This window comes from Haliotis rufescens, unplaced genomic scaffold (genome assembly GCF_023055435.1).
Source record: "Haliotis rufescens isolate VD_foot unplaced genomic scaffold, xgHalRufe1.0.p SCAF_3, whole genome shotgun sequence".
Classification (NCBI taxonomy): Eukaryota; Metazoa; Mollusca; class Gastropoda; order Lepetellida; family Haliotidae; genus Haliotis; species Haliotis rufescens.
In genome coordinates this window covers 9,339,344-9,352,858 of record NW_025964001.1, presented here as the reverse complement: position 1 = coordinate 9,352,858, position 13,515 = coordinate 9,339,344, and positions in this window count along the sequence as shown.

Genomic DNA, 13,515 nt, shown 5'->3' with positions numbered 1-13,515 from the left:
AATTTCTGTGTTTAGAACTACCTCATTAAGTCAGTCACAGTGACAGTATGTTGTAATACATTTACTTCAAGTAATGGAGAACCGCCTCCGGGGTCTAGTGTTAGAGCGTCTCGCGGGTTCGATCCCCGGCAACTTCATAACCAAAAGACGTTAACAGATGGTACTTGTTACCCTGACTGGCGCTCGGTATTAAGGGGCTAAAACAAGGACTGCTCGGCTCGGAGTCATTTCCCTCTGTCTGAGTGGGGTATTCATGTTAAACTGCGACATGATATCTCAGTGGGCTAGCGGGGCGGTCGGGTAGCCTAGTGATTAAAGCGTTTGCTCGTCACGCCGAAGACCCGGGTTCGATTCCCGACATAGGTACAATGTGTGAAGCCCATTTCTGGTGTCCCCCGCCGTGATATTGCTGGAATATTGCTAAAAGCGGCGTAAAACCATACTCATCACCCTCAGTAGGCTAGCAATATAAAATCGACATTAGTTCGTACTAGTACAAGCAGCCACACACACACATGCATGCACGTCGCTATATAAGTGCAATACATCTTGGACGCGACGTTAAACCCCTTTTCACCTCACCTCACGTAAAGGACGTTAAAATGGCGACACGGTCAACGTCATGGGGGAGAGTCTTCAGTGAATTTATGTCGATTCGGTTTTAGTAACCATTTCTCGGTTTGTTAACTTGGATGGGTAGTAGCGAGGATAATCGATCACGGATATGTAGTCAAATATATTTCCAGCGTTCAAGATTATAGGGTCTAAATGATCGGAATCAACGGTTCTGAATGTATTGGTGCCAGGGAATGTGTGTATATTTCACATCAAAGTATTAATCACAGTAAACTACGGTTATAACGAACTTAAAGGGACTGTTTATGTTAGTTCGTTATAACCGTAGTTCGTTATAAGCATATATACAGTATTACTACAGCAAATAGTCGGGACAAAAAAGTAAGTTCGTTATATCCGTCAGTTCGTTATAAGCGTGTTCGTTATAACCGTAGTTTACTGTACGTTACTACTTCCCGACGCAGTTTTCAATATTTAAGGTACTCACAACTGCTTATTATGAAGAGTGGATAACAATGAAATTATTACATTCATGTCTGCATCCTGCTGATTTTTCCAGGGTTTCAAGATCTGTCTTATATAGACCCTCACAATTTTACGAAACGATTTTGACATTCGTTTCGTAAAATCAGTACGACGCACATATTCATGTAACAATCTCTATATAACAGTCACATCTATCATCCATATGCTGGAAAACGTCAGTCTATTATGGGCGAATGCATTTCGCTCGGTAGATCACTTGTAGCGTGACAGCATGGCGAAGCATTTTAGTGATCCTAATCCTGACTTGCACATGTCCATACATGTGCATCTTCCATGGCTATTGGATAAATATAATGGTCATATTAGATTATGTCTTTTATTTGTTTGTTGCTTAACGCCATACCCCGACTATATGACGGTGGCCTGTACATCTTGTGATTCATACTGTCATTCATACTATCATTCATACTGTGCGCAAACGTCGGGTAAGATGACACGCGCCGAAGCTGACGACACGATCAATTAAGTCACCTCTAACGATGCGCATAGGATGCTGACCTATTCTAACAAGGAATCCCCACGGGTCTATTGAAGAGTGATATTAAAATATGCCAGTTGGAAGTAAGTTCTCGAATGCGAAAACATTACGCAGAGGATCTCCATGCGCATGTGTGAAGGAATACCTGCGACGCTATACTAAAACGTGTTCAGTAAAGGACACGATCTGTTACCCTTTCGCGTATATATCTTGTATACACGTCTGTAAAAGGTAATTTAATGTCAGTGTCGATTAGAATGATACGAACAAAAGTTTTTATATGATGCATTACTCGTTTTGTTTTGTTCCTTACTACTTAAGGGGGGCACAGGTGGCCCAGTCGTCTAAGGTGCCGCGATTCGCTATGCAGAGTTGCGTCCCTTGGGCACGCCAGAAACCTATGATTGTGGGTTCGAATCCCGGTTCGCCCCGATTATGTTTCTAGGTTTGTCAGCACAATACCCGTGCTCGTGGGTTCACCGAAGTGGTAAACGTCTGAGACCTGCATCACTTCGGGCTTTCCTTCCACATTAAGCTGACACGCCGCGATGTAACTGGAATACTGTTAAAAGCGGCGTTAAACCCAACTCAATCACTCACCTCACTACTTTAGCTTATGAGGCAATTTTAAGACATGAATTAAAATGAATTTAGAGACATGTAAGATGTGTTTACACTTGACTTACATTCGAAAAGTGAACAAAAACAAAACTTGTATGCTACCTGTCTCCACTTCCTTTCCTATTAAGATAAACGAAAAAAATTATCATTGCCGACCCTCCTCAAACATAACCACAGGCAGAATTAATTTCTATGCTTCTCATAGATGCGTTTATCAACAAACAACACAGATTGTGAATCTTTTCATTAGAGCCGTACGTGCCCATACATCTCGAGTATAAGCACAGCGCAATGACACTGTCCTCGGGTTCAAATATATGACGCTTTCGAGCGAGATTGCTAGGGGGAATATGTTCCAATTTTAGGATCTGGTGCCTATTTTCGATCACGATGTTGGTACACCATGTATGTCCTGGCTAGAAATGTTCTTCTGCAACCCATGCTTGACGTAACTATTCTTCAGACACGTACTTATGCCAAACTTTGTGGGGATTTTCGGTAAGAATATCGGTCCCCAGTAACTTATACTAGCAAGAGTCGACTACATGGATCGGGGGGTCAGGCTCGGTGACTTGACTGATGTAGGTAATCGAATCCCGATTGCGGAGATCGATGCTCATGATGTCAATCAATTGATTGTCTGGTCCAGACTCGATTATATCCGCCGTCATGTGGCAAGAATATTGCGGAGACCGCCGTAATACAAGAAACAAACACACAACGAGATGTTAGTGTTGTATTCAGTGACTTGTGTTAACCTGAGACAATTGTGATTAGTGTAATCAACTTCTGTTAGATTGGTATTCATCACAAACATGAGTCTACAGCTGGCGGAGTTTATAAGTTGGTTTTGAAGGGTTCGAATTAAATTTGCTACGACTGCAAATTTGCCCGAGCTTAGTTTCATTTTAAGCATACGATAAACGATTAATGAGACAGATTATTACCAGGTTTATCTTTTTGCTAATTCCGCATTTCAGGCTGTGAGGCGACATCTAAATGTCACCAAGCATCTACTGGCAATGCCAGTCGGCGCTGTTAAAATATATACCTAGGCCGCAGCCTGCACAATGCAAACTTACACTCCCGCAAACAGTTCATCAGCTGAAACGTTCGCACTGAATGTCTACAGCGTTAGGGCTGCTGTCTGTCGTGTGCTAGCCTACTACAGGTCTACTATTGCACTGTACACGCGAGAGCTGCAACCATTGAGCTAGGTCGGCAGTGTAATTCCCCCACAGCTCTCAGCGCTAGACCGTCTCGGTTCATACAAAGCTGGTCAAGAATGACCTTTCACCTTCATTCGCATGTCGGAACTACTTTATTTCATTGATCTCGCTGTGTCACGTGGTCAGTTCATAACATGCATTATGAGGTTGGACGTTTTGTGGTGTGGTAGAACATGTGTAGAATATGCATAAATTACTTGCTTTGTTTTCAGTCATGTCTGATTCGTATCTTGGTCTGACAATTCGTATGATTGGTTTGCCTAAATGCGTTGACATAGCAATACACATAATAAACACTGCTTATTGATACTGGTATCGCTGGCTCAGATTCCCTTGCCATTATAAACTATGCTACTTGTGTGTATCGATCTTGAGATATAGGTCAGCCTTTGCACCATTCATAGATAGGAACCGATTATCACCAGCTTAGACTGACCGACAGTAACAGACGATACGTTTACAACTGTCGTCTGCGCCGGGAAACACAATACAAACCGATTGCAAACTGATATATGCACCAGGTCGCGATGAAACCGGATCCCCTAACAACGTACAATTTATGAATAGCTAATATCACCATTCACGAAAACTCCTGTTAATCAAATGATAACCGTTGTTGAAACTCAATACCATTGTCTTCCCGGTCCATGCAGCCTATAGCTTTCCCAAAGCAAACGTCAACAGCTCTGCGCATGTGCGTGTTCCAACTTGGCTCCATCGCACTTGTGATTGACACGGTGTCTCGCGCATCATTCATGTGTGCATTCATTCATTCTTCCCTTCATTCATCCGTTCGTCATTCACACATGCATGTTGCATTCATTGATACCCAGCCTATGCATATCGACCGGCTAAGGCCGACGTTTGAAAACTGCTAAACGCACATTAATCAATAAGGATTCGTATTGAAATCTGGATCACATGTGCGGGATCTGTTTGATTGATCCGTGTGCAAGATGTCGGCCAGATGGTGGCCACAACAACCCGTTCACCCTTAGGTGATGAATGAACTCGCCCGGTTTGACATTTACCGTCCGGCCGTTTTGTGAATTATGCGAGATGATAGTGTGAATGACTGACCGCCATGATGCCAGCTCATTGTATGAATGGAGATCTGGGACAAAGGATGAATGAAACTGACTCAACATATAGTATCTTATCACAACTTGAATGAATGGCCTGCAGTTCATAAATTAGCCAGACTCAACGATTGCAGTACAATCCCGTTCTGAATGATTCATCGTGTAATTTCTATTCACATCACGGATTTCGATTTTTATGTAGACAAATAGATTATGCAATTTATAAAATTTGATATATAATGAAAATCAAAAAAAAATGTTTATGAAAATGGTTTACGTTAAGTATTCCGCTTGAAAATAAAATCGATATTATAATATTTAAGAGGAAATATCAATTACCAATGGTTTAACCAATATGTGTCCATCATCGTTATGTTAAAGGGCAATTACATTCTTGACCAATAACACTGGGAATGCCATATTATGCCAGTATGCCGGGAGTGACCGATATCGTTTGCCAAAGCTATGAAATGGTGATTATCGGTTATAGAGCTCTGCATGGCGTTGCTATGACTGAAAGGGGCCCGTCCTTATGTGACACCGATGTGCTCTAGTCTATCGTCAGCATCGTGACATCTTGTGATGAAAGATCCTGTACGATATATCATTGATGCATTATTATTTTGTATACATGTCTGTACCATTATGCTTTCTTGAATTCATTTCTGTTTTGTCATGTGGAATCTATAACTCGCCATCGTGAAAATCCAGCTGAATAGAAGAGGCAGGTCTTTATTCGCTCAAACATAGTCCTGCGCCATGACTGGAATTTGAATATATATATATATATATATATATATATATATATATATATATATATATATATATATATATATATATATATACAATCCTAGATAAGTCCAGATCAAACTAAACCAAGTCCAGTTTCCTTGAGTTCACATCAGCAGAAGAGGAAATTACAATTATTTTAAAGAAATGTTTTCATAGACTAAGTGTTAGTCTAACTCAATCACACCATAGGCAAGGTACCAGTACCATTTTGACATCTAAATGTTGTAAAGATGCTGTGCGAGGAGTTTCTATATCCTTACTCGAGTAAGTGAGTTTTACGCCGCATTTAGCATTGTGCGTTAGGTGGTGAGGTGAAAATGGGTTCAACGTCGCGTCCAACATTATTGCACTTATATAGCGACGTGCATGCACGTGTATGTGTGTGTGTGTGTGTGTGTGTGTGTGTGTGGCTGCTTGTACTAGTCCGGACTGATGCCGCTTTATAGCGCTAGCTCACTGAGATACCATGCCGCAGTTTAACATGAATACCCCACTCAGACACAGTATACTGACTCCGAGCCGATCAGTCCTTGTTTTAGCACCTTAATGCCGAGCCAGACAGTGTAACAACAAGTACCATCTTTTAATGTCTTTTGGTATGACGCGGCCGGGGATCGAACCCCGACCTTCCGCTCTCCGGGCGGACGCTCTACCACAAGACCACGGAGGCGGTCCGTATGACTGAGGGTCCCAACCCCCTTTTGGTACGCCGGATGCCAAGTGGTATAACGGATTCCGTAGTGGATGCCACATGTTTATCTGGTACGCGGAAGCCAATATTCCGATGTAGACTACCTCGCCGCGCTAAAAAAGTCGAGTAAGCACTTATTGTATGATAGAAAAGAAAATATGAACTGAGTAAGTTTGCTCGGCTTAAAGAGGGCTCGGGTGGTCCAGTTGTCTAAGGGGCTGCATTTCGCTGTGGAGAGTTGCGTCCATTGGGTACGCATGAAACACAAGATTATGGGTTCGAATCCCGGTTCGCCTCGCTAGTTTCTAGGTTTGTCTGCGCCGTGCTCGTGGGTTTCACCAAAGTGGTCAACGTCCGAAATCTGCTTCACTTCGGGCTTTTCTCCCATATTAAGCTGACACGCAATGATAAAACTGGAATACTGTTAAAGGCGGCGTTGATCAAAACTCAATCTAAATAGAAAAAAATACAAACGGTGGTTTGTTTACGGTCATGGGGTTTTGCCAATACCATAACCTCTTTTTGCATCTGAGTGACTTAAAATACTTTAGTTGTCGAGGATGGGTCACGAAATTACTACTGATAACAAGACAATTGAGGTCCTAAGAAAATCAATAACAAATGAAGAATTTCACTTTTGTAACTAATGATTTTTATTGTTGTTGTTGTTGTTGTTGTTATTATTATTATTATTATTATTATTATTTATTAATGATCACGAGAAAATTGTCAAGCCAACGAATATAAGCCACCTCGACAAAGTCAAACTGGACCTTCTCTACAAGGTCCATATACTGGGCTGGAACTGTGTCTCCATCTTATATTTATCAAATTATCAATAAGGTTATTACGTAACACATTTCTGACCCTCATATGATGAGAAGCGTCCCTTACCCGTCCCAGGATCCACTGATCATTAGAACTCTTGTGCTATTTACCCGTCATCACTGATGTACAATCTGGTTGACCTCTGCTCATTTACTTATTTACATTCGTCATCACTGATTTAATTTCTGACTGACCTCAAATAATTTGCTGACTAGCATTCCTCATCACTGATATACTGTCTAACCGACCACTGCGTATCTACTGACCTACATTCCACATCACTGATATATTGTCTGACTCCAGACTGCCTACCTGCAGATCCTTCACCGACATACTGTTTACCTGACCACTGCTGATCAACTGACCAACATTCCTCATCACTGATATATTGTCTGTCACAAAACTGCCTACCTGCAGTGCCTTCACCGACATACTGTCTACCTGACGACTGCTGATCAACTGACCAACATTCCTCATCACTGATATACTGTCTAACCGATCACTGCGTATCTACTGACCTACATTCCTCATCACTGATATATTGTCTGACTCCAGACTGCCTACCTGCATTTCCTTCACCGATAGACTGTCTACCTGACCAATGCTGATCAACTGACCTACATTCCTCATCACTGATATATTGTCTGACTCAAAACTGCCTACCTGCAGTTCCTTCACCGATAGACTGTCTACCTGACCACTACTGACCTACATTCCCTATCAACAAGGAATTTTTATCACAATTAGACCATTATAGTCCTCTGACATATTGCCGTGTCACCTGAAATAGGAATCAGGTTGATCGTGGAATTAAATTCACCTGTCGCTACCAAGGTAATAGACATCATCAAGCAAAATATTCATGATTTTCTATGACTTCTCTGCTGATTTCCTATGAAATATTAGCCAAGTATTGTCGACAAACGAGATTGACGCGGTTTACATTCATACGAAAGTCATTGTTTAAATATGTCTGGAACGTTTCTGTACAGTTTGACCGTAGAGAGTGTATGTGACACTCCTCTAGAGGACTAACATTGTTAGTTTCAATACTTGATATAACAATAATAATTCATTGTATGGTGAACACTTGACTTGCCTTTGCATGTGTTTGACGGGTGCCACCGGTTAGGGAGGATACGCTTACCTTTTCGCGAATACCTGGTACCATCACAATTTGATAATGATTCATAAACACATGCTTATTATATAGTCGGAGTCGTACAATGGTTATGGAACTAGGTTTGTCGCTTTTATTTAATTGATGCGGTGGCTTATCTAATATCAAATCATGTATTTACCAAGCACCGAGTCGTTTGTACAAACACTATGAGAAATACCACATGTCCAAATACCCGACACTCAACACTGTCATTTTGCCATAATTTTCTCATGAAATAGCATTTAAAGATAATGTAACACTTTATATATTTGTATCTATAAATTAAAACTGACACCTCAAGATTTGCATAAATGTTCAACAGGAAACACTTATTTACAAAACCCTTTATTTTAGCAATATTAACTTCCTCTTTTGCATCTTCTTTAACCATTGTCTTTGTTGTATCACTGTTGGCGTCGTCAAAGGACGTTGTTAAAGCGTCACATGCGACCATTGTCTACTGTGCATCACAGTTGACCAGTCATTATTGTAACACTGTTGTTCATTGTCAACATTGTACAACAGTATATTATTGCCCACATCGTATCAAAGTTGACCATTGTCTACATTGTATCTCAGTTGACCGTTACATACACTGTATCACAGCTGACCATTACCTATACTGTGGCACAGTGAAACATTAGCTTCACTGCTTTCATTGTATCATAGCTGATCATCGCCTACAATGTATCACATCTGACTATTGCTTAATTGTATAAGAGTCGATCATTGCCTACGTTGTATCACAGCTGATCATTGTCTGCATTGTATCACAGTTGCTTACATTGTATGAAGTTGATCATTGTCTATACATTGTACCACAAATATGTATTACTTACATTGTATCAAACTTGATTATTTATATATGGTGTCACAGTTGACTATTGCTTACGTTTTATCACAGTTAACTATTGCTCACATTGTATCACAGTTAACTATTGCTCACATTGTATCACAGTTAACTATTGCCCACACTGTATCACAGTTGACTATTGCTTACATTGTATCACAGTTAACTGTTGCTCACATTGTATCACAGTTAACTGTTGCTCACATTGTATCACAGTTAACTATTGCTTAATTGTATAAGAGTCGATAATTGCCTACGTTGTATCACAGCTGATCATTGTCTGCATTGTATCACAGTTGCTTACATTGTATGAAGTTGATCATTGTCTATACATTGTACCACAAATATGTATTACTTACATTGTATCAAACTTGATTATTTTCTATATGGTGTCACAGTTGACTATTGCTTACATTTAATCACAGTTAACTATTGCTCACATTGTATCACAGTTAACTATTGCTCACATTGTATCACAGTTTACTATTGCTCACATTGTATCACAGTTGACTATTGCTTACATTGTATCACAGTTAACTATTGCTTACATTGTATCACAGTTGACTGTTGCTCACATTGTATCACAGTTGACTATTGCTCACATTGTATCACAGTTGACTATTGCTCACATTGTATCACAGTTGACTATTGCTCACATTATATCACAGTTGACTGTTGCTCACATTGTACTACAGTTAACTATTTCTTATATTGTACCACAGTTAAGTATTGCTTACAGTGTATCACAGTTAACTATTGCGTACATTGTAGCACAGTTACGTATTGCGTACATTGTAGCACAGTTAAGTATTGCTTACATTGTAGCACAGTTAACTATTGCTTACATTGTAGCACAGTTAAGTATTGCTTACATTGTAGCACAGTTAACTATTGCTTACATTGTATCACAGTTAACTATTGCGTACATTGTAGCACAGTTAAGTATTGCTTACATTGTAGCACAGTTAACTATTGTCTACAGTGTATCACAGTTAACTATTGCGTACATTGTAGCACAGTTAAGTATTGCTTACATTGTAGCACAGTTAACTATTGCTTACAGTGTAGCACAGTTAACTATTGCGTACATTGTAGCACAGTTAAGTATTGCTTACATTGTAGCACAGTTAACTATTGCTTACATTTTATAACAGTTAACTATTGCTTACATTGTACCACAGTCGATCATTGCCTACATTGCACAATAGTGAACACATCGGCTGTTCTGTAAAACTTTTCACCACTGTCTGTTGTGGTATTTGTCTATTTAATGCCGTCCATAGGCTAAGCTCTACTTATAAAGTCGCCATCGCTTGAATGAGTTGTAGGTCATATCTTCTGCCGGGTTTCTGTATTATACCTTTCAAAACGACCATTTTAATCTGTAAGAATGAATAGTGGTTATGTTATTTAGATCTTGCCAGAATCGCATGTTGAGTAAGAAGTGGTAATCCAAAAATTGAAAGGTTTTTGTACAGTACTCGTGGGCATGCCGTGTCACGTCTTGACGAGGTGACATGATTTTCGGCGCATTAGACTACATGCTGCACTGCCGTCCATATTGTAAGAATGACACGTGACACCTGTTCCACAACATGCTGACATCCCCGTTGCATGTACGTCGTCTTGTCCGCGGTAGTCGATGTGAGTTCGAAGTACCGCTGTGTAAAGGGAGAGGGGGAGAGTCGCGTACAACTACAGGGTTGTAATCAGCGCATCAATCACCCAGCTCGCCACCAACCTCTGGATGTTTCCACAATCTAAACTTTCAGACATATGGTATATTTCAACCTGATCAGCTTCCACTCCCCCAGTCCAACTTCAGTTATGCCCCTTTACAACGTAAACAAAGAAGACAATGCTAGAGAAACCCGGCTCATGCAAGCTGCATTAAATGATATTTCCGCTTTAGGAATGCTACACATCACCGAGCCAGTTTGATCCATTCTCACACGTAGAACCTTTAGTTTCCGGTATGTAGCGACCCCCTACTCCTCCTCTCCTCTCCCTCCCCCTCCTACCCTACTCCTCCCTCAGATTCCATGTTTAGGAGACAGGATGGACAACGCGAGACAAGAGTTCCGCCCAACACATATTTCATTGACGGATGCGAGGAACGGGATTGGATGTTGGATGGTGTGTGCATGAGTGATGTGTGTATGTGAGTGGGGTTTGGGGTGGGGTGGGGTGGGGTGGGGGTGGGGTGGTAGGGGGGGGGGGGGGGTCCAATGGTTGGTAGAGAAAGGGGAACTGCATCTGTTAGTATAGGGTTCGAACGATATTTAACAAGAGGGGACATATTCGGTATATATAGATTCTTGAATAAAAGAACTTTAACTTTGGGATTAAATGTCTATCTGGGACTATATCTGTTACTTGTGAGAATGGTTCTATCCATATTCTACTTCGATGGTGGGTAGAGAAAGGGGAACTGCATCTGTTAGTATAGGGTTCGAACGATATTTAACAAGAGGGTTTATATTCGCTAGATATTGATTCTTAAATAAAAGAACTTTAATTTTTGGATTAAATGTCTATCTGGGACTATATCTGTTGCTTGGGAGAATGGTTCTATCCATATCCTACTTGATACATAATTCTTAATACACAGATTAGTACATATGTTTTTTAATAACCATTAAGATGGTGGGAGTTGATTCCCCTTATGGTTACAAAGCTGTACAATCTGGATCTTCAGGATACGCGGGAACTCGCTAAAACAATGTATGTTGTTTAACGCCGCACTCAGCAATATTTCGGCTGTATGGTGCCAGTCTTAAGTAGCCGAGTCTGTGCCAGACCATCCAGTGAGTGATATAATGAGTGACGATCCAGGCCGTCAGGGTAACATGACACGCCCACAACCAAGTCACCGAGTCAATGGTGCATTATCTGTCGGCTTGTCAGTCGCGGAGTCTTCATCAGAGAGATGACAACGACCAGCTAATTCTGCATCGGGGCCATTATTCTTCACCGATATACCAACAAGATGATGTGGCATTAAATCTCACTCACTCACTCACTCACTCACTCACTCACTCACTCACTCACTCACTCACTCACCCACTCAAAGGCGATACAATATGCATACACCATTGACAGCATATTGGTACCATTTGGTGACGTTTCTAAACTTTTGAATATCGAGGATAATTAACAACTTCATTAATTTTCAAAGATGCCTGGTCAAACTTATTTTCCTCAGCAGTCATCTGAAACTGCCAGTGTTGACTTGAAAGCAGATTAACGAAACATTCCAGTAAACACCAGCATTCATAATTTTAAACATGTCATTGTTTTTTGGTGTGTTTTTTTTTGTTTTTTTAAGCAAACGATCCCGGCGGATGTATTTTGACCTTTGTAATATGCTTGCCTAACACTTTTAGCATCCCACTTAAAGTAACTGAAACGTGTTGCAACGTGGTTATATATGCATCATCACTATTTGATAGTGATTCATAAGTACATGCTTATGATATTATCAGAATCGGACTATGAACTTGATTAAGAGATTTCTTTTGATTATGGAAATGTTATGTCGGTTATTATTCATAAATATGTATTGGGAAAAGGGATGAGCTCCTGAATGAAATATCTTTCTTCAAATTCACATTCTTGATTTGCTTATCCAAATGAGACCAAGCTTTTGTAACTAAATACGAGTTAATGTAAAATAAAAATCGTCGCTTAAATAACCATTTTATTATATGTGATTAGTATATAATGAAATCGTATTGTTGAATTGAATGTAGGATTAAAATTGTATCAACTCGTCTGTATTGATTTATCCGTAGTGACCGACCAGTGCCTATACCTCTAAAACTGTCAATCCATACACATAGTAGGAATCCAAGTTTACCTGGCATATTTGATTAAGCATTGATGTAAGTGGGTTGACGTAGGAAGGTTATTTCACGAAGGGGTAAATAATTTCTTTAAAGACTGACCAGTTGTAACCCTTACTTTGTAGGACACACAAAAATCTGTCTTGCAGTCCCTGGGTCCCGCTCCACAAAGCGATCGTAGCGCTAGAACTGTCGTAAGTCTATGTTAAAGTATGGGAGTCACGATCAGCTTAGCGCTAGATCTCTATCATTAGAGCCCATATCATTTTCACTGCTTTCATGTTTAGATTCAAATTAAATGTTATTCAACTGGTCATTAATGCCTGTTGCGATTGCATTAACATGCCTGTTGCGATTGCATTAACATTTGGTTGCGTTTTGGGAATTCTAACTTTTCTGTATTTATATGCACATTTTCATCAAACCATTTTGAGTTCATTTGATGCTATTCACCTCTTGTTATAAGGAATCCTGTTATAGCGAACTCTGAATCTCGAGTCGCCTCATTCGTTACTATGAAAAACGAATTTGGATCGAGGAACTTCTTTAACGGATCCATGGAATTGACTGTACATAGTGACCAGTAGTCTGTCTCCCAGGCTATACGGAATAAATTTAAGAAATGAATCTGGGTGAGGTGAGGTGAAATGGAGTTTAACGTAGAAAAGAATCAACTCTAGAATGATTTGGCAATTCTATTTTCTAAGCTCTAGAAATTAAGCATTTTTCTGTGCTCCATTTGGATTTATTATTTTATTTTGTAGCTATATATTTCTGGGATTAAATGTTAGTCTGGGTGACCAGTGGCTTGGTGC